This window comes from Vanellus vanellus, assembly GCF_965231255.1.
Source record: "Vanellus vanellus genome assembly, chromosome: 2".
NCBI lineage: Eukaryota > Metazoa > Chordata > Aves > Charadriiformes > Charadriidae > Vanellus > Vanellus vanellus.
In genome coordinates, this window is record NC_138906.1 from 162,171,691 (window position 1) to 162,189,520 (window position 17,830).

A 17,830-nucleotide genomic window follows, 5' to 3' on the forward strand; every position below is an offset into this window, starting at 1 on the left:
TCATTCCCGAAATGCAGCCATCTGATCCACCATTTCTGGACAACCAGGCATGTCAGCATAGTAGCTTCATAATCCTTCAAAGGACTCTAAACCATGGCAGAGAGGACATGTATAGTTGCTTTAGCATTTAGTGCCTCTGAAGAAAACATCTCAGATTTCTGAGACATCTTCATGGTGCTCGCAGATGTGACACAGGAGCTATGAGTGACCAGCATCCATCCAGAGCAGCAGCTCTCAGGCAGGTTGTCCTATTGTACCTCAAACATCCAAGGGCCAGAGAAAAACTCAATAGCTGTTTCTTCTGATTTAATGCTTTCATGCCTTGTGCTTGTCTCATTGGGACCTGCACTTTGATTTTATTTCTTTGCTTATACCCAGACTTGCAGAGCACTTATTCAAGAGCTCTAAGTTCATGCATCTGACTGATCGTATTGATTTCTCTGAGCTGCAGCAGAGAAAGAGAAGGGTCAGATTTGGTCTGTGCCACTCATCCAACATGACTCAGGAATCTGATGTGTAAAGCTAAGCATGCTCTGCATTTGCAGAATCAGAGTTTTAGACCAAATTCTTCTGAGGAAGGAAGCAGGGCAGGAACTTCAAAGGTGTCATATAAATATAAGTTCCTATGTTAAATGGATACTTTTGAAAATTCTCCTTCTAGCATCCTCATTTTGTGCAGTGCCCCACAGGCTTTGTGGCATTACCAGCGTCATGAAGGTTCATAGAAGGGCACACAAAGCCATGGGTTTTCTGAACATATTGAGCAGACTTGGGGTTGTTTCCAAGTCAAACACTGCAAGTGTGTGTTTTACTTGCAGTGACATAGACAACCTGTTTGATTGTCTACAACTGGGGACAGTGTGGGTGAATTGTCTAGGTTCCCTCCATAGTTAATGGCAAAGAACAAAGTCCAGAGGGAGGATCAATTGCCCTTTTACCCTAGACCAAGATCCAGGTGCAGTGAATTTATGCTTGCAACTGGTCTTGTTTCCCACTGACTCCAAAATTAGCCTGGACAAGGTTAGATAATTCTAGATTACGAAGTTGCTTTCAGACAGATAATATTAGGCAACAGAAATCCCACCTTAGTTTACCAGGGGACAGATAATGAGGACAACCTTTATGTCTCCACTGAAAAAGAATCAACTTAAATTTTATGCTGGGCCATGAAGATGTTGAGATGTTGCCACAAAACCTCTCTGTGTGCAACAGGTGCACTATCTCCTAGTCTGTGCAGTGAGACACTCACATTTCTCTTTTTTTTATTCATAGAATCACAGAATCATAGAATGGCTTAGGTGGAAAGGACCTTGAAGATCATCAAGTTCCAACCCCCCTGCCATAGGCAGGAACACCTCCCACTAGACCAGGTTGCACAAGGCCACGTCTAGTCTGGCCTTGAACACCTCCAGGGATGGGGCCTCAACAACTTCTCTGGGCAACCTCTTCCAGTGCCTTACCACACTCAAAGTCAAAAATTTCTTCCTAATGTTTAATCTAAACCCGCCCTCTTCTAGTTTAAAGCCATTCCCCCTCATCCTATCACTACACGCCCTAGTAAAAAGTCCTTCCCCAGCTCTCCTGTAGGCCCCCTTTAGGTACTGGAAGGCCGCAATGAGATCTCCCTGGAGCCTTCTCTTCTCCAGGCTGAACAGCCCCAACTCTTTCAGCCTCTCCTCAAAGGAGAGGTGCTCCAGCCCTCAGATCATCCTCATGGCTCTCCTCTGGACATGCTTCAGCAGATCCATGTCCTTCTTGTGTTGGGGACTCCAGAGCTGGATGCAGTACTCCAGGTGGGGTCTCACCAGAGTGGCGTAGAGGGGCAGAATCACCTCCTTTGACCTGCTCGCCACACTTCTTTTGATGCAGCCCAGGACATGGTTGGCCTTCTGGGCTGTGATCACACATTGCTGTCTCATGTTGAGCTTCTTGTCAATCAGCACCCCCAGGTCCTTCTCCTCAGGGCTGCTCTCCAGCCATTCCCCGCCGAGCCTGTATTTGTGCTTGGGATTGCCCCAACCCAGATGTAAGACATTGCACTTAGCCTTGTTGAACTGCATGAAGTGGGCTTGGGCCCACCTCTCCAGCCTGTCCAGGTCTCCCTGGATGGCATCCCTCCCTCCAGCGTGTCTACCTCGCCAAACAGCTTGGTATCATCGGCAAACTTGCTGAGGGTGCACTTGACCCCACTGTCCATGTCACCATGTTGAACAGTACAGGTCCCAGTACAGACCCCTGAGGAACGCCACTTGTCTCTGCTTTCCACTTGGACATCGAGCCGTTGACTGCAACTCTTTGAGTGCGACCATCCAGACAGTTCTTTATCCACCGAGTGGTGCATTTGTCGAATCCATCTCTCTTCAATTTAGAGACCATGATATTGTGTGGGACAATGTTGAATGCTTTGCACAAGTCCAGGTAGATGACATCAGTTGGTCTTCCCTTGTCCACCGCTGCTGTAACCCCTTCATAGAAGGCCACCAAATTTGTCAGGCATGACTTGCCCTTGGTGAAGCCATGCTGGCTGTCACCAATCACCTCCTTGTTTTCTATGTGCCTCAGCAGAGTTTCCAGGAGGATCTGCTCCATGATCTTGCCAGGCACAGAGGTGAGACTGACTGGCCTGTGGTTCCCTGGGTCTTCCTTGTTTCCCTTTTTGAAAATAGGGGTTATGTTTCCCCTTTTCCAGTCGGCGGGAACCTCACCAGACTGCCACGACTTCTCAAATATGATGGCTAGTGGCTTAGCAGCTTCATCTGCCAGTTCCCTTAGGACCCGCGGATGTATCTCATCAGGTCCCATGGACTTTTGCACCTTCAGGTTCTTCAGGTGGTCTCATACTTGATCTTCACCTACAGTGGGCTGTTCTTCATTTTCCCAATCCTCGCCTTTGCATTCTGTGTCATGGGCAATGAGGCTGCACACACAGTGTATCGTGACAAAAGAAAAAGTTTACTTTTGCTGAAGTCCCAGATGTCCTTGAGAGAGATTAGAGTAAAAGTTTGTACAGATTCCCTGGCAGGTAGGGCTAAAACTAATTACCTGTGTGTAATGAAAACAGATGATTTGCAACGGGGTTGCACAAATGTTAAAATCCATGTATCAAGATGCAGCAGTCCAAGGAAATTCTTTGCTCCATAAATGTCTATGCCTCTAGAGACTCATGGGCTAGGCATAACCGAAGAAAATTCTTGACCATCTCCGCTGGATTCAGTAATATAGTTCAGTAAAATGGAATTTAACTTGAAATGTGAACAAAGCAGTGTGTGAGAGAGGGACAGAATGTTTAGTCTGTGTTGGACTGCCTGTTAAATATCTTGAAAAACAGGATTTTCCTTTGTCTATCTCACCATAGTCCTATTAGCTGAAAAGGCTGTGAAAGCCTGGACATTGCCTTCTAGCTGCTCAGAAGGAAATAAACTCATACAAGCTGTACCAGATAAAGTGGAAATCTCTGCAAACACACAAAGATCCCACATTCCTTTAATAAGCTGTAATAGCATTCTTAAATGGGTCAGTTGTCCCAGAAAAGTTCAAGGCTTTCACACCACTTCACACAAAGGTCTCAAAGAGTACAGAAATGTGAGTATTTCCACAGTTACCTTTCCTAAACAGCACAGCCCTCTCCCCACTCCCCCCCAAGAAAAACCCGAAACCAAACAAAACCCACCTGGGACTGAAGAAATTAAAAGTGATTTTTACAGGGATCACAGTATCACAGTATCACAGTATGCTAGGGATTGGAAGGGACCTCAAAAGATCATCTAGTCCTATCCCCCTGTCGGAGCAGGAACACCTAGACGAGGTTGCACAGGAAGGTGTCCAGGCGAGTTTTGAATGTCTCCAGAGAAGGAGACTCCACAACCTCCCTGGGCAGCCTGTTCCAGTGCTCTGTCACCCTCACTGAGAAGAAGTTTCTTCTCAAATTTAAGTGGAACCTCTTGTGTTCCAGCTTGAATCCATTACCCCTTGTCCTATCACTGGTCGCCACTGAGAAGAGCCTGGCTCCATCCTCATGACATTCCCCCTTTATATATTTATAAACGCTAATAAGATCACCCCTCAGTCTCCTCTTCTCCAAACTAAAGAGACCCAGCTCCCTCAGTCTTTCCTCATAAGGGAGATGCTCCACTCCCTTAATCATCTTAGTTGCCCTACGCTGGACTCTCTCCAGCAGCTCTCTGTCCTTCTTGAACTGAGGGGCCCAGAACTGGACACAATATTCCAGATGCGGTCTCACCAGGGCAGAGTAGAGGGGAAGGAGGACCTCTCTCGATCTGCTAACCACCCCCCTTCTAATACAGCCCAGGATGCCATTGGCCTTCTTGGCCACAAGGGCACAGTGCTGGCTCATGGTCATCCTGCTGTCCACCAGGACCCCCAGGTCCCTTTCCTCTACACTGCTCTCTAACAGGTAGCTCCCCATCCTATACTGGAACCTGGGGTTGTTTCTGCCCAGATGTAGGACCCTACACTTTCCCTTGTTGTATTTCATTAAGTTATTCCCTGCCCAAATCTCCAGCCTGTCCAAGTCTCTCTGGATGGCAGCACAGCCCTCTGGCGTGTCAGCCACTCCTCCTAGCTTAGTGTCATCAGCAAACTTGCTGATAGTACACTCAATTCCCTCATCTAAATCATTAATGAATATATTGAATAATATGGGCCCCAGTACCGACCCTTGAGGCACTCCACTGGTTACCGGCCTCCAACTGGACTCTGCCCCATTGACTACGACTCTCTGGCTTCTCTCCTTCAGCCAGTTCGCAGTCCACCTAATTATCCGGTCATCCAGTCCACACTTCCTCAGTTTAGCCATGAGGATGCTGTGGGAGACCGTGTCAAATGCTTTACTGAAGTCAAGGTAGACCACATCCACCGCTCTGCCATCATCCATCCACCTCGTTATTTCCTCATAAAAGGCTATGAGGTTGGTCAAGCATGACTTCCCCTTGGAAAAGCCATGCTGACTGCCCCTAATAACCCTCTTATCCTTGATATGCCTTGAGAGGGCACCAAGGATAAGCTGCTCCATCAGTTTCCCAGGGATGGAGGTGAGGCTGACCGGTCTATAGTTACCCGGGTCCTCCTTCTTGCCCTTTTTGAAGACTGGAGTGACATTTGCTTTCCTCCAGTCCTCAGGCACCTCGCCCGTTTCCCAAGACTTGGTAAAGATGGTGGAGAGTGGTCCAGCAATGACTTCTGACTTCAGACAGCTCCTTCAGCACCCGCGGGTGCATCCCATCTGGACCCATGGATTTATGGATGTCCAGGTTGCTTAACTGGTCTCTGACCCAGTCCTCATCAACTAAGGCAAACCCATCCATTGACTTGACTTCATCTTCATCTGGGGTCTCAGCAGAACAGGACTCCTCAGGACAGCCCCCGACAGAGTAGACAGAGACAAAGAAGGCATTCAGTAGTTCTGCCTTCTCTGTATCTTCTGTCACCAGGGCACCCACCCCATTCAGTAGTGGGCCTACATTGCCTCTGGTGTTAGTTTTATCTGCCATGTATTTGAAAAAGCTCTTCCTGTTGTCTTTGACCCCTCTTGCCAGGTTTAACTCTAAGGAGGCCTTAGCTTTCCTAGTTGCCTCTCTACATCCCCTGACAGCAGCCCTGTACTCCTCCCAAGTGGTCAGCCCCTCCTTCCATGATCTATAAACTCTCTTCTTCCACTTGAGCTTGCCAAGCAGTTCCCTGTTTAGCCACACAGGTCTCCTGGCTCCCTTCCTTGACTTCCTACGTGTCGGGATGCTCTGATCTTGAGCTTGGTAGAAGCAGTCCCTGAATGCTGACCAGCTATCCTGGGCACCTTTACCTTCAAACAGCTTTGTCCACGGGATTTCCCCTAGTAATTGTTTGAAAAGGCCAAAGTTTGCCCTGCTGAAGTCCAGGGTTGCGATTCTGCTTGCTATTCTGCTTCCACCAGCCGAGATCATGAACTCCACCATCTCATGGTCGCTGCAGCCAAGGCAGCCTTCAACCTTTACTCCTTGCACCAGACCCTCCTTGTTAGTGAGGACGAGATCCAGCAGTGCACCTCTCCTAGTCGGCTCCTCCACCATTTGCATCAGAAAGTTGTCATCAATGCATTGGAGGAACCTCCTAGACTGAGGCTGGCTGGCTGTGTAGTCCTTCCAGCAAACATCCGGAAAGTTAAAATCCCCCACGACAACCAGGGCCTGTGACTGTGAGGCCACTCTCAGCTGCCCATAGAAGGCCTCATCAACTTCCTCCCCCTGATCTGGTGGCCTGTAATAGACACCCACAACAGTGTCACCCCTGCCAGCCTGTCCCTTAATCCTCACAAGGACATAGTAAAAGAAAAGAAGTGAAGAGATCCCCATGCAGCTGGCAACCAAATGAACTAGTCTTCAATGTCCTGGTTTATACAATTTTTTAAAATACCTGGAGATATATACACATATATATACAAACAGCTCATCTTCTTAAATAAACAGTTATTGGCATAAGAGACAACTATGCTATTTTAGGTTTGAAACATAATCTTTTAGTAAATGAAACCTAAACTTCCTAGGGAAATTAATTCTATTTCTGAATTTGTATAATAAAAAAAGACACGATGATTATGACAACATTTTATTCGATTACATGATGTTTCTGCTGCAGAGGAAAGCCAGTAGCATTTTTGGCAAAGGACATTTTTGCTAAGGGCAGAGGTGGTCTGACTCCCTGTGACAGTGGAATAGACTGGCATTTTGAAAAAAATGTCACTTTGTGTGAGGATATTCTGCAGGAGAAAGTAAATTGTCAGCCACTTATAGGGAAGAAATGTTCAAACGCAGACAAAGAAAGGTCAAAACCTGGCCATTAATTCCATTAGAAAAACAAAACACGTTTCTTACCAAATCCCTTTCCCAGGAACTCTATTCAGGAAAGAAGCCAAGAAAGGGGAATCTCGAGAGATGCTGAAAATACAAAGGGAATACAGAGGGAAGGAGGAAGAGGCTGATAAGAGGGGCATAGAAAGGTCAATGTGAGGTGGGGGATGGAAAAGAAAGGAGTTTGCCTGTGTGTCTGGTGTTTTGACAAGCTCCCCATTGAGCAGGAGTCAGGGAAAATTGATAGGAACTGGTTGTGAGAGGAAAACAGATCTGCATCAGCTTTTCCAGAATAGGGATTCAGCCTGAGCATATCTGCAAGCCCAAAGTCTCCAAACTTAAGCTTAAACTCACAAAGATGCAAAGGCAGTACTCCACACCTTTGAATTTTTGAGTAATTGGTATGGTGGTGTTTCTTTATGTTTGTGGCACCTAAAGGCAAATTTGCCTTGAGGTTTCTTTTTCTAAAGTGTCTTTTTATATTGCTCATGTATAAAGGTTTAGCTATTAAAAATAAAAGAAGTCTCTACATTAAAAATTACATTAAATTAGAATTAAATTTTGGGAGCAGACTTTAATAACTGTAGATATTCTGAGAGAATTACAATTACCTAATACACAAGTATTGAAAATCAAGGGAATGCAGAATAATAATTAAACCTAAAATAAACACAATTTAGAAACAGAATTGTGTGGTTTAGTTATCTCAACAGCCCTAATTCAGCCCTAGGAGAGTACTTCAAAGAAGCAGTGTATAAATTGCAGTGATCCTGGTGCTAAGTTGTCAAGTTTGCTATATATGGACTACTATAATAAGCTTAATCATCCCATTATGCCCCCTGTCATGCTGGGGGAGAGCAAGGATTTTTAGAGCAAGTCTCTGGTCCCACTCCCAAAAAGATACCAAAATACAGACCTTTAATCAAGTGCGTACCCAATATTAAGGGATAAGATTTTTTTTTGTTGTTTCTGTTGTTCGTGTGGCCAACAATATCATGGCTGTTTCAGTTTGTATGTTCCCTTTCACAGACACGTCAAGTTCCTCACTGCAAAGACTTCAGGACAGCTCTCTTGCAACATAAAAGTTTCTGTGTGAAGTATATGTACACGACTTTTTAATTACAGACTGTATTTGCACAAAGAAGCCTGGATAAGACAACCTGAACTATTCTTTCTTAACTTCTGAATGTTTGACTTAGCGGCTTTCAAAATGCCTTTTTACCAGAGCAGTTATTTGCATGTATCCACGCCGAGCGTTGCTGGGAACTAGCGTTTTTGCTAAGCAGAGGTTGGGTAGCTAAGTAATTTCTTTCGTTTTTCTTTGTTGTTGTTGTTGATCAATATTTCAGCTGGCTTTTAGGCATGCAGCATATGTGGTTTTATTCCTATAGTTATATTTAGCAGCAAATTGAGTTTTAGCAGAGTGACAAGACTATAGGTTTGTCAGGATGTTGAGTGAAGGGTCGGGTGTGGGAACAGAAGTGAATGAAGCTTTAAGCTTTAAGTTCAGAAGCTTTAAGCTCCTCTCTGGCCTTGGACTCGCTGTTCTTTAAACGAGACGAAGTGGCTGAAGATCGTTTTCTCTCCTGTCTGTTAAGCATCAGAGAAAGATACTGAATCACTGACCCCGAACACTGATTTTTTTCAGATTATCCAAAAAGTTAGTGGAGAGAAGTCATTACCAGAGAGGGAAAATGGCCTAATGCTTGATCAGGAGTTAAGGATTTTGGAGGCAATGATGTGAGCACCTCTTCCATCCCTGGCCTGAAAGCTGACCTTGGCGCTGAACCTCCTGTCTCATCTCCTGTCTGTAAATTGGAGTGAGAGCACTTCCTCACCTTGCAGGCACGTGGGGAGGTAAAGGCATAAGGACAATGCTGTAGGGAAAAACTGTGGTTTGGGCATCTGTATATTTGGGGGAAGGAAATCTGAGCAATTGAGCTTGCTCTAGACTACCTGCAAAAAGCCTTTTTGGATCTGAAAATACCACAAAGAGGTCTTTCTCTGAGGAAAACCATATATGAGTGTGTTTGGTGGCTCTTCTTGGATAATGCTGGAAAACCACTGGACACCTCTGGAAGTGGCTAGTCTCTTTCAGCAGGTGGAAAATACTGAACTCTTTGTGGTGTCCTCTTCTCCCTCCCTTGTCCCTGAACACAGGTATGTGCCAAATTACTCATTTGAGATCTGTTGTTACTGAAGCCAATTTTCTAATTTCTGAGAGTCTCAGGCAGTGGTTACTTTTCTTTCCCTTGCAATAAAATACAGGATGGACAGCTTCAAGGCCATCATAAGAGAAGTGCCAGGGGCTTCTGATTCAGAGGGAAGGGCTGGGGGGGCTTCTCTGAACCATTCTTCTCCTTGCATTTTGTCTGCTTTGTGCACTGTCTCCTCTACCCATGTTGGACCATATTCTCACAGTTTGGGAAAGGCAATGAACTAACAAAATTTGCTGATAATACTGAGATATTTGGGGTAGTAAAGGAAAAGTCCTGTGCTATGTCCCCTGTGTAGCTCTTACAGAACTTGGTGACTGGCAGGTGAAACTCAGTGGAGGTAAATATAAAGTGACACATGAGAGAGAAATCAATCCAACCTGAGTGTATAACATGATAGACTCTGAGCTGACCATTACCATTCAGGTGTGAGAGCTTAGGGTTGCAACAGTACGGTGAAAACAGCAGCTAGGTGCACTTCAGCTGTCAAGAAAGCAAGTGAAATGGTAGCAATTATTAGAAAAAGGATAGAGAACGAAGGAAAGTATTACTATGCTACTGTGTAAATCCATATTTTGCCCATGCTTCAAATGTTATATACAGTTCTGGTATTTCCAACTTGCAAGCATTATATAAGGCTGGAAAAGATTCAGAGAAGGACTTCAGGTGCAATCGATATGAGAAGCTGCTTCTGTACCAGGAGTGACTAAGCTGAAAATCTTCAGTCTGGATGAGAGGCACCTTAGGTTAAGTACAGGGTGAAGAAAAGGAAGGGGAGATACAGCTGAGGTCTATAAAAATTGTTATTGGCATGGAAAGGTTTGGTAGGATAGATTATTTACAACCTCTTTCAGTAAAAGAATTATGGACATCAAATTAAACTGAAGAGAAGGAGACTGAGAATAAACAAAAAGTATTTTTTTCTTTAAACATCATGTAGTCAATCTGTGGACCTCCTTCTGCAGGATGTAGCAGATGACAAGGTTTCTATAGATGCAAGGAAACACTAGACAAGTTAATGAAGGACAAAGCTATTGAGCATTCCTAAATTCTTAGAAATGATATTGCAAAAGAAAAGAGAGAAGAAAAAGAAAAGAAAAAACAAGAAAGATGGAAGAAATTCTCCAATAAACAACCATAAAAAATATTTTTTTTTTTCAAAAAGAGGTGATTTTATATCTTTGTGAACTGCCCTTACCATTACACTTAGGAATAGTAATATAGCTTTTATAATGAGTTCACTGACAGGTCATTTATGCCTTCACTGTTAGTCAATCTAATCTTGTTTCCAGGCAAGATAGCCATCCTTGCTGATACAAAGACACAACTTGCTGCAAGGTTGTTGGTGCAAAGGATCTGTCTCCTTAGAAGACCAGACCATACAGTTGCACTACTGTAATTGCACAGATGAAACGAGCAGTCATATGGGGGGCAGAAATGAGAACTAACAGCAGTTGAAGAGATAACAGCCAGGTAAGGCCAGATTAGTAAGAAGAGAAAACAATATTTTTTTTTTTATTTGCAATGGATGGTGAAAAGCTTTGACCTTGGAGTTAACCTGTATCACAGTAAGTTAAGTTCTTTAGCCAAGACTAAGTGCAGAATAATGATGGGACTTTGTGGATTTTGAAAAGCAGCTGTTCCCATGCCTTTGCTGCCACTGCAATGATTTGAAATTGCAAACAGATGGAAAGGTAGTCTGCATAACGACAGGGGAGGCACCCACGAAAACACGCATTTCTTAATACGTGGCCATGTCTTAAACAAAAAACCTGTAAGGGCTGATGGGCTGTTGCTATTCAGTTTATGTCAGAACAGAGTAAGCAGAAAGAAAAAAAACAATTCTTTCTGACAAGAAAAACTAAGATTAAAATATAAACAGTCTCTTTGTTTTTCTGTAGCCTGGCTCATCTTCATACCTCTGCCTGTGTGACAGGACCAGATTCTCTTCAAGCTCTGAAAGCCCACAAGACCCTCTGGCTGGATGCCCTGGATGCAGCCTCGGTTTCAGGGTGTACCTTGTACAAATGCCTTTGATGAGATCAGATATTTGGCAAGTCACTTGAAACATATCTGAAGGACTGCAGTGAGCTTAGCACTCCACTTCCATCTGACAATTTTGCCAATACATGGGCCAAAAGCTAACATTGCTGCAGAATTGATGTGAGTTATATTAAACTGGGCTTAAACTAGACAACTTTTGCTTCTTTGGGCAATTTCCCTAAATAACCACGTAGAGTTCAGCAGAACCACAGCGTGATCACAGCATGTCACCTGGCCCAGAATAGCAACTCCTGGACATCCTGCATTGAAATCTGTTGTGTCTATTGTGCCAGCTGAAGGACTTGAGAGAAGTGTCAGCACAAGAGCTCTCCATCCCCAGGTGTAAGAAATCAGGAAAGGAGGGCAAGAGACTGGCATGGCTCAGTCAAGACCTGCTGGTAAATCTGAAGGACAAAAAGAAAATGCACAGATAGTGGAAGCAGGGAGACGTATCCTGGGAAAAGTATAGGGATGCTGCCTGGTTGTGTAGAAATGGGTTCAGAAAGGCCAAGGTGTGGCTGGAACTTAACTTGGCAAGGGACACAAAGAATAACAAGAAGGACTTCTACAGGGATGTCAGACAGAAAAGAAAGGTTAAAGAAAGCGTACTCCCCCTGATGAGCAAGACTGCCAAACTGGTAACAATGGACAAGAAGAAGGCAGAGGTACTCAACAACTTTTTTACTTCAATCTTCACTGGCAACCTTTCTCCCCACACTTCTTGAGTGGATGGACCACAAGGCAGGGACTGGGGGAGCAAAGTCCCTCCCACTTCGAGAGAAGATCAGGTTCATGACTGTATGGGAGCAGCCAGCCAAACCGGTTTCTGAGCACAATAGGTGAGATGCAGGGAGTTGTCCGACTCAGCTTCATCTCCGCCTTGCCTTGTCTATGCAGAGATAACTTGGGGGGAGCTGCAGAACAGCTCAGCCCGGGGTTATCTCAAGATTGCATATGAGAACCAAAACCAAATGGCCCTGGACAAACAAAATGCCCTGAGTCCCATCCCACCACTATCCCCGTGACTTTGAGCACCAGACATCACAAATTGGCAACAGAGACTTAGTTATCGCACCACCAGAGGTAAATATAATCCACTTAGGCACAATCCTGCACTCTCACAGAGTCAGGAAATATAAACCGCAGGGTTTGGGGAGAAAAATGGGGAATCCTCTGACGATACAGCTGGCCTGTAGGAGATCCGTGCCCCCCCTGTCCAGGACGCTGTACAGGGTAACTTCCCAGGGATTGAGTGACCTCACCTGAGAGAGGGTAAGTGACTAAGAAACATACGTACGGTATATAGCATGCTTTTAAGTTTGTAATTGGTGCACTCGTTTAAGGTATTAATATCTAGCGCGCTTGTGGTTTGTGTTGTTACTTGTCGGGATCATTTGTAGCTTGCAATAGTGTATCCCACTAATTTCTTTTAAACTGCAATACTGTAATCGCCATTGTACACCTAGAACTTGTAATAGTGATGTATCGGACCTGTGAGTGAAGTCCAAATAAATTGTTAATTTGAACCTCACAGTGAAGTCCTTTTTCCCATTTTGTCACAATGACTACCTGAGGAACTTGAACATACAGAGTCTGTGGGACCTGACAAGATGCGTTCCAGACTCCTGAGGGAATTGGCTGGTGTAGCTACCAAGCCACTCTCCATGATATTTAAAAAGTCATGGCAGTCAGGTGAAGTCCCTGGTGACTGGAAAAATGGAAACATTTTGCCCATTTTTTAAAAGGGTAGAAAGGAGGACCCTGGGAACTACTGACCTGTCAGCCTCACCTCTGTGCCTGGGAAGGTCATGGAACAGATCCTCATAGAAGCTATGCTCAGGCACATGGAGGACAGGGACATGATTTGAGACAGCCAGCATGGTTTGACCAAGGGAAAGTACTGCCTGACCAACCTAGTGGCCTTCTGTGATTGAGTGACTACATCAGTGGACAAAGGAAAAGCTATGGATGTCATCTATCTGGACTTCTGTAACACCTTTGACATGGTCCCCCTCTCTAAATTGGAGAGGTATGGATTGGATGGGTGGACTGTTCAGTGGATGAGGAATTGGTTAGACATCTTATCCAGAGGGTGGTGGTAAATGGCTCAATGTCCAGAGGGTGACCGGTGACAAGTGGTGTCCCTCAGGGGTCCATATTGGGACAAGTACTGTTCAATATCTTCATCAGTGGCATAGACAGTGGGATCGACTGCCTTCAGCAAGTTTACAGATGACACCAAGCTGAGTGGTGCGGTTGACACTCCTGAGGGATGAGACGCTATCCAGAGGGACCTGGACAAGCTTGAGAAGCGGGCCCATGTGAATTTCATGAGGTTCAACAAGGCCAAGTTCAGGGTCCTGCACCTGGTTCGGGGCAACCCCTGGTATTAGTACAGGCTGGGGAGGGATTGAGAGCAACCCTGCCAAGAAGGACTTGGGGGTACTGGTGGATGGAAAACTGGACATGAGCCAGCAGTGTGCACTCACAGCCCACAAGGCCAACTGTGTCTTGGGCTGCATCACAAGGACTGCGGTCAAGGGAGGTGATTCTGGCCCTCTACTCCACTCTGGTGAGACCCCACCTGGAGTATTCATTCAGCTCTGGAGCCCTCAGCACAGGAAAGACATGGACTTGTTGGAGTGGGTCCAGAGGAGGTCCACAAAGATGATCAGACTGATGGAGCACCCCTCCTGTGAAGGCAGGCTGAGAGAGTTGGGGTTGTTCAGCCTGGAGAAGAGAAGGCTCTGCGGAGACCTTATTGTGGCCTCTCAGTACTTAAAGGGGGCCTACAGGAAAGATGGGGACAAACTTTTTAGCAGGGCCTGTTGTGGTAGGACAAGGGGTAATGGTTTTAACTGAAAGAGGGTATATTTAGACTAGATATAAGGAAGAAATATTCAAGTCAAGTTGGACAGGGGTCTAAGCAACCTGATCTAGTTAGTGTTCCTGCTCATTGCAGGGGAGGTTGGACTAGATGACCTTTTAACATCCCTTCCAACCCAAACTATTCTGCAATTCTATGATCCTCCAATCCTTAAAGTGACTTATTCTTGGAGCACATTCCCAGCCAATGGCCCCACAGTCAACAGAGTATGTTGATATCTGCACTTGTGTGCTACAGGAAGGCCAGGCTGGATAGGGAAGAGCACCTAGATGATCTTTAAGCTGACTTCCAACCCAAACCATTCTATGATTCTATGATTCATGTGTGAAAAAGGCATAGTAACAGTAAGGAATTGAACTCAAGCCCATAAAGATTATGTCACAATGAGTTTGGGGCTAGGCACTCACTGTTCCTATTTCCTCCATAAAACATTCTGAGATCAAATGGTAAAAAATAAAAGCTAAAAATTGCCTTTGGAGGGATGAAGGTTGTTTTTTGTCTGAAGAGCATTGACTAAAGTGTGCCATTCTTAGATTATGTTTATCTTACAGGTAAAAACACAGACAAGAATAGCTGCCTTAAAAAGTTTTGGACAGAATAGTTTGTTATACAGTGCAAAACAACAGCTCTTCCAGTGACAAACCAAAACCTGGGACTGAAACGTTTCAGGGAGTGGTGCTTCACCCGCTAAATGTTGTAAACGCATAATGGAGAGGGAGCAAAGTTTTTAGAACAAACCCTGTGTTTTAGGAGCCTAAGTCCCATTTTCAGAAGGAGCAAGTACTTAGAAGACAAGTGTTCAGGAAACTGCTCTGAAAAGAAAGTTTTGGTTTCTCAGTCACTTAAGAGACCTATTGAAAATATTGACTGAGAGTCTGGACTTTAATTAGTTCAGAGTCCATCATGTGGAGGGAGAGGACATACTTTGTTCCCTTTCTTATGGAACAGAGAAAAAGATAAATTTGCCCATGTTACTGTGAATACAAAGCTTTCTGCATCGGTCCAGTTCTGGATCACATGAGCAAGGCATTGATTTTCACCCCACGCACACCCCACTGCTATCCTTTAACCTTAATCAAGCTACATTTTTACACAAGAATGAGGGGGAGGAAGTAGATTATTCCTCTCTGGAATTACTGATTTCTTCAACAGTAGTATCCTGGGAAAGAAAATGTAGGTGCTTCAGTAATATCAAAGGCAGCAGCTAACAAATGTACTTCTTAATCTGCGAGTCTGGAAATTCATCGGGCACAGGGTGAAATGTGGTCACCGCTATCAAAGTGTATTGTCTACTCTGGGAACAGAATTTTGGATGTGAACCAAAACTTTCTGGAGGGAGATAAGCTTGTTATTCAGACAGTAAAATGTTATGATTAACACCTGATGAAGCATTAAAGAATCATAAAAATTCTGCTACCTGGGAGAGATTACTTAGCAGGAGGCTGCCTGCACTTTGGCAAGCGAGTGTGTAGCAGGTGAACTCCTCTCTGCTTTCAGTGCAAAAGTGGATTTACATAGGCTTTTTGTGGTGCGAAGAAAAGCAGAGCCACCCAGTCAACCACAGCCGTGAACAGACTGACTTTTCTCTTCGCAGTAGAATACCCCAGTTTATAGGAACTCTTGCCCCACCTATAGATTGCCATCACAAAAGAAATTAGGTGCAGGTTAAGTGGGGTTTATGTTTTCTTTCACAGCTTGTCAGGCACAGCTTTTTTTTGTAAATTTGCCTATTTCTTTCATCATGTTGAGTAATAGGAATGGTTTGTTCCCCCTGCTTGCAATGGCACCGCTCGCCGTGCACCCCAGCGTGCTGCTGTCCCGTATGGCCTGTGAGCGCCCGCCAAGGCCGTGCCTCTGTTAATCGTACCTGAGGGGATGGTACATACCCAGCTCTCATCCCAACATGTACCAGGAACTCAGCAGACCTGGAGAAGTGGGGAAGTGGGTGCCTTGCTGAAAATCCAGACCTGTGCACATGCTGAAGCCTGTACATGGGTCCTGTGAGGAGCAAGCTCTAGCACAGACCCACCATGGATACGGCTGAACTAGAGCCTAATGGGACATTCTAGGCTTAAGCCTTCAGCATTGCATACACTTATGCTCTTTGAAGTTCCCACTTTAGTCTAAAATGGGACTGGTTATGTAAAATAAAAAGGAGTCTTGAGGGAAGCTGGCCAGCCTCATTAACGGACTCTGCTGAGCATCAGCTGCTGAGCCACTGGCTTGAATTTATCAAAGTGAATAGCAATGCTGAGTAATGATGAGTTGCTATTTTTGCATGTTTGGTTTAAAAAAATCTTAAAACATTTGAAAGTGACTAGATAATATTATTTCTTTTTCTTTTTCTTTTGTTCTGAAATGAGGCTTCAGATGAGAATGAAAATTAACAGCCAACCCTAGAAAATCTAGGTCAGTGGTCCTGAAGTGAGATCGTGGAGTTACAGTTTTGTTCAAATGCATACACCCCTGAGTCAAACTGAACCCAAACATATTAGCACCTGGACAGATTCACACCTGTACAAAGTGTCCACCACCCTGCCCTGAGAAGATGGGTGATTAAGGTAGTGGATTAAGATGGATGATTGAGTTTCAGGGGATGACTCTGCATATGTGCAACGGGCAGGAACAGTACAGACTTCTCAGGAAATCAAGACTCTGTTCCTGTTATCCCCATCTGTCAATAAAAGCGGTAATGCTAGCTTTCACGCGCCCTGTTTACACAGTAAACTATTCACGGCTGTGCAGAGACTGACTCTCGTGCATAACTAATGTAATGGTTTCCAGCTTCATTTGGGGCCTCCAGGCAGAGCTGTAATCCAAATAATGCTGAGTTGTTTTGTGTGGGGGCGAATGGTTCAACAGCACAGGAGGCTGAGAATAATCACCCCCCAAGTAAGAGCTTCAGGGCAAGAATTAAGCAAGGAGGTCCTGGCACCTCCACATGTTCTTTAACTGTCCTGTGTTAGTTTTGATCAAACAGGCAAGTTTGCCCATGCATTTCACTGATATCTTCTCTAATCTTCATGTTTCCTGGTTGACGTTTTGGGCGATTTCATGCTTCTGTGATGCCTTTTGACTAACTTTATGTGGCATGAGTATTTGCACACATAAAAAAGTAATATTTTTGTTGAATGCCAGTTGTATTCTAAACGGCAGACTAACATACATGGGTTGAGAGGAAAAAAAAGGGATCTGAAACCTCAGATAGCTCCGTTATGTTGATTGAGAATAATGGAGAGGAAAGGAGCTGAGACAGCGTATCTGTCAGTAAATAGAGACCGGATTTAGGTTATAATAAAGAAGTCCTGCGCTGTACTTCATCGAACACCAGCACACCAGCAGTCTGATGGGTTGGCTTCAGTGGAGTTTTTCATATGATTGAAGTTTATCTATTGTTCGCAATGTCTGAAAGGGCTTCCCTGGTCATAGGTGGGGAACGTGATAGTGCGGAAATGCCTTATTACCTTACATTGAATGATTTTCCCTATTCTATAGTGGAAGTACTGCCCACCAAATGTAGGAAAGACAGCAGCACAGGATGGTGCAGGTGAATAAGATTGTGGCAGGGGAAAGTTGTGATAACTGCAAGAGAGGAAGACTAAATAATGGCTGTTCATCCAAGCCCTTTCTATCAAATTTCTTTGAAAGGAAGAAAGGAGAAGATAGCTTTGTAGAAGTGAAACATAGCGGTCCTTTTGGTTTCAAGGACACTGCTTTGTATCAATCCAATTTTATTTGTTGGTATAAGAGTAGCCATTGTGTGTGATTCTTCTCTGAATGTGAAAGTGGTGATCCAGCTTTGTGAGGGCTTTGAGTAAATTTGAAGCAGTTTGGAACAAAGT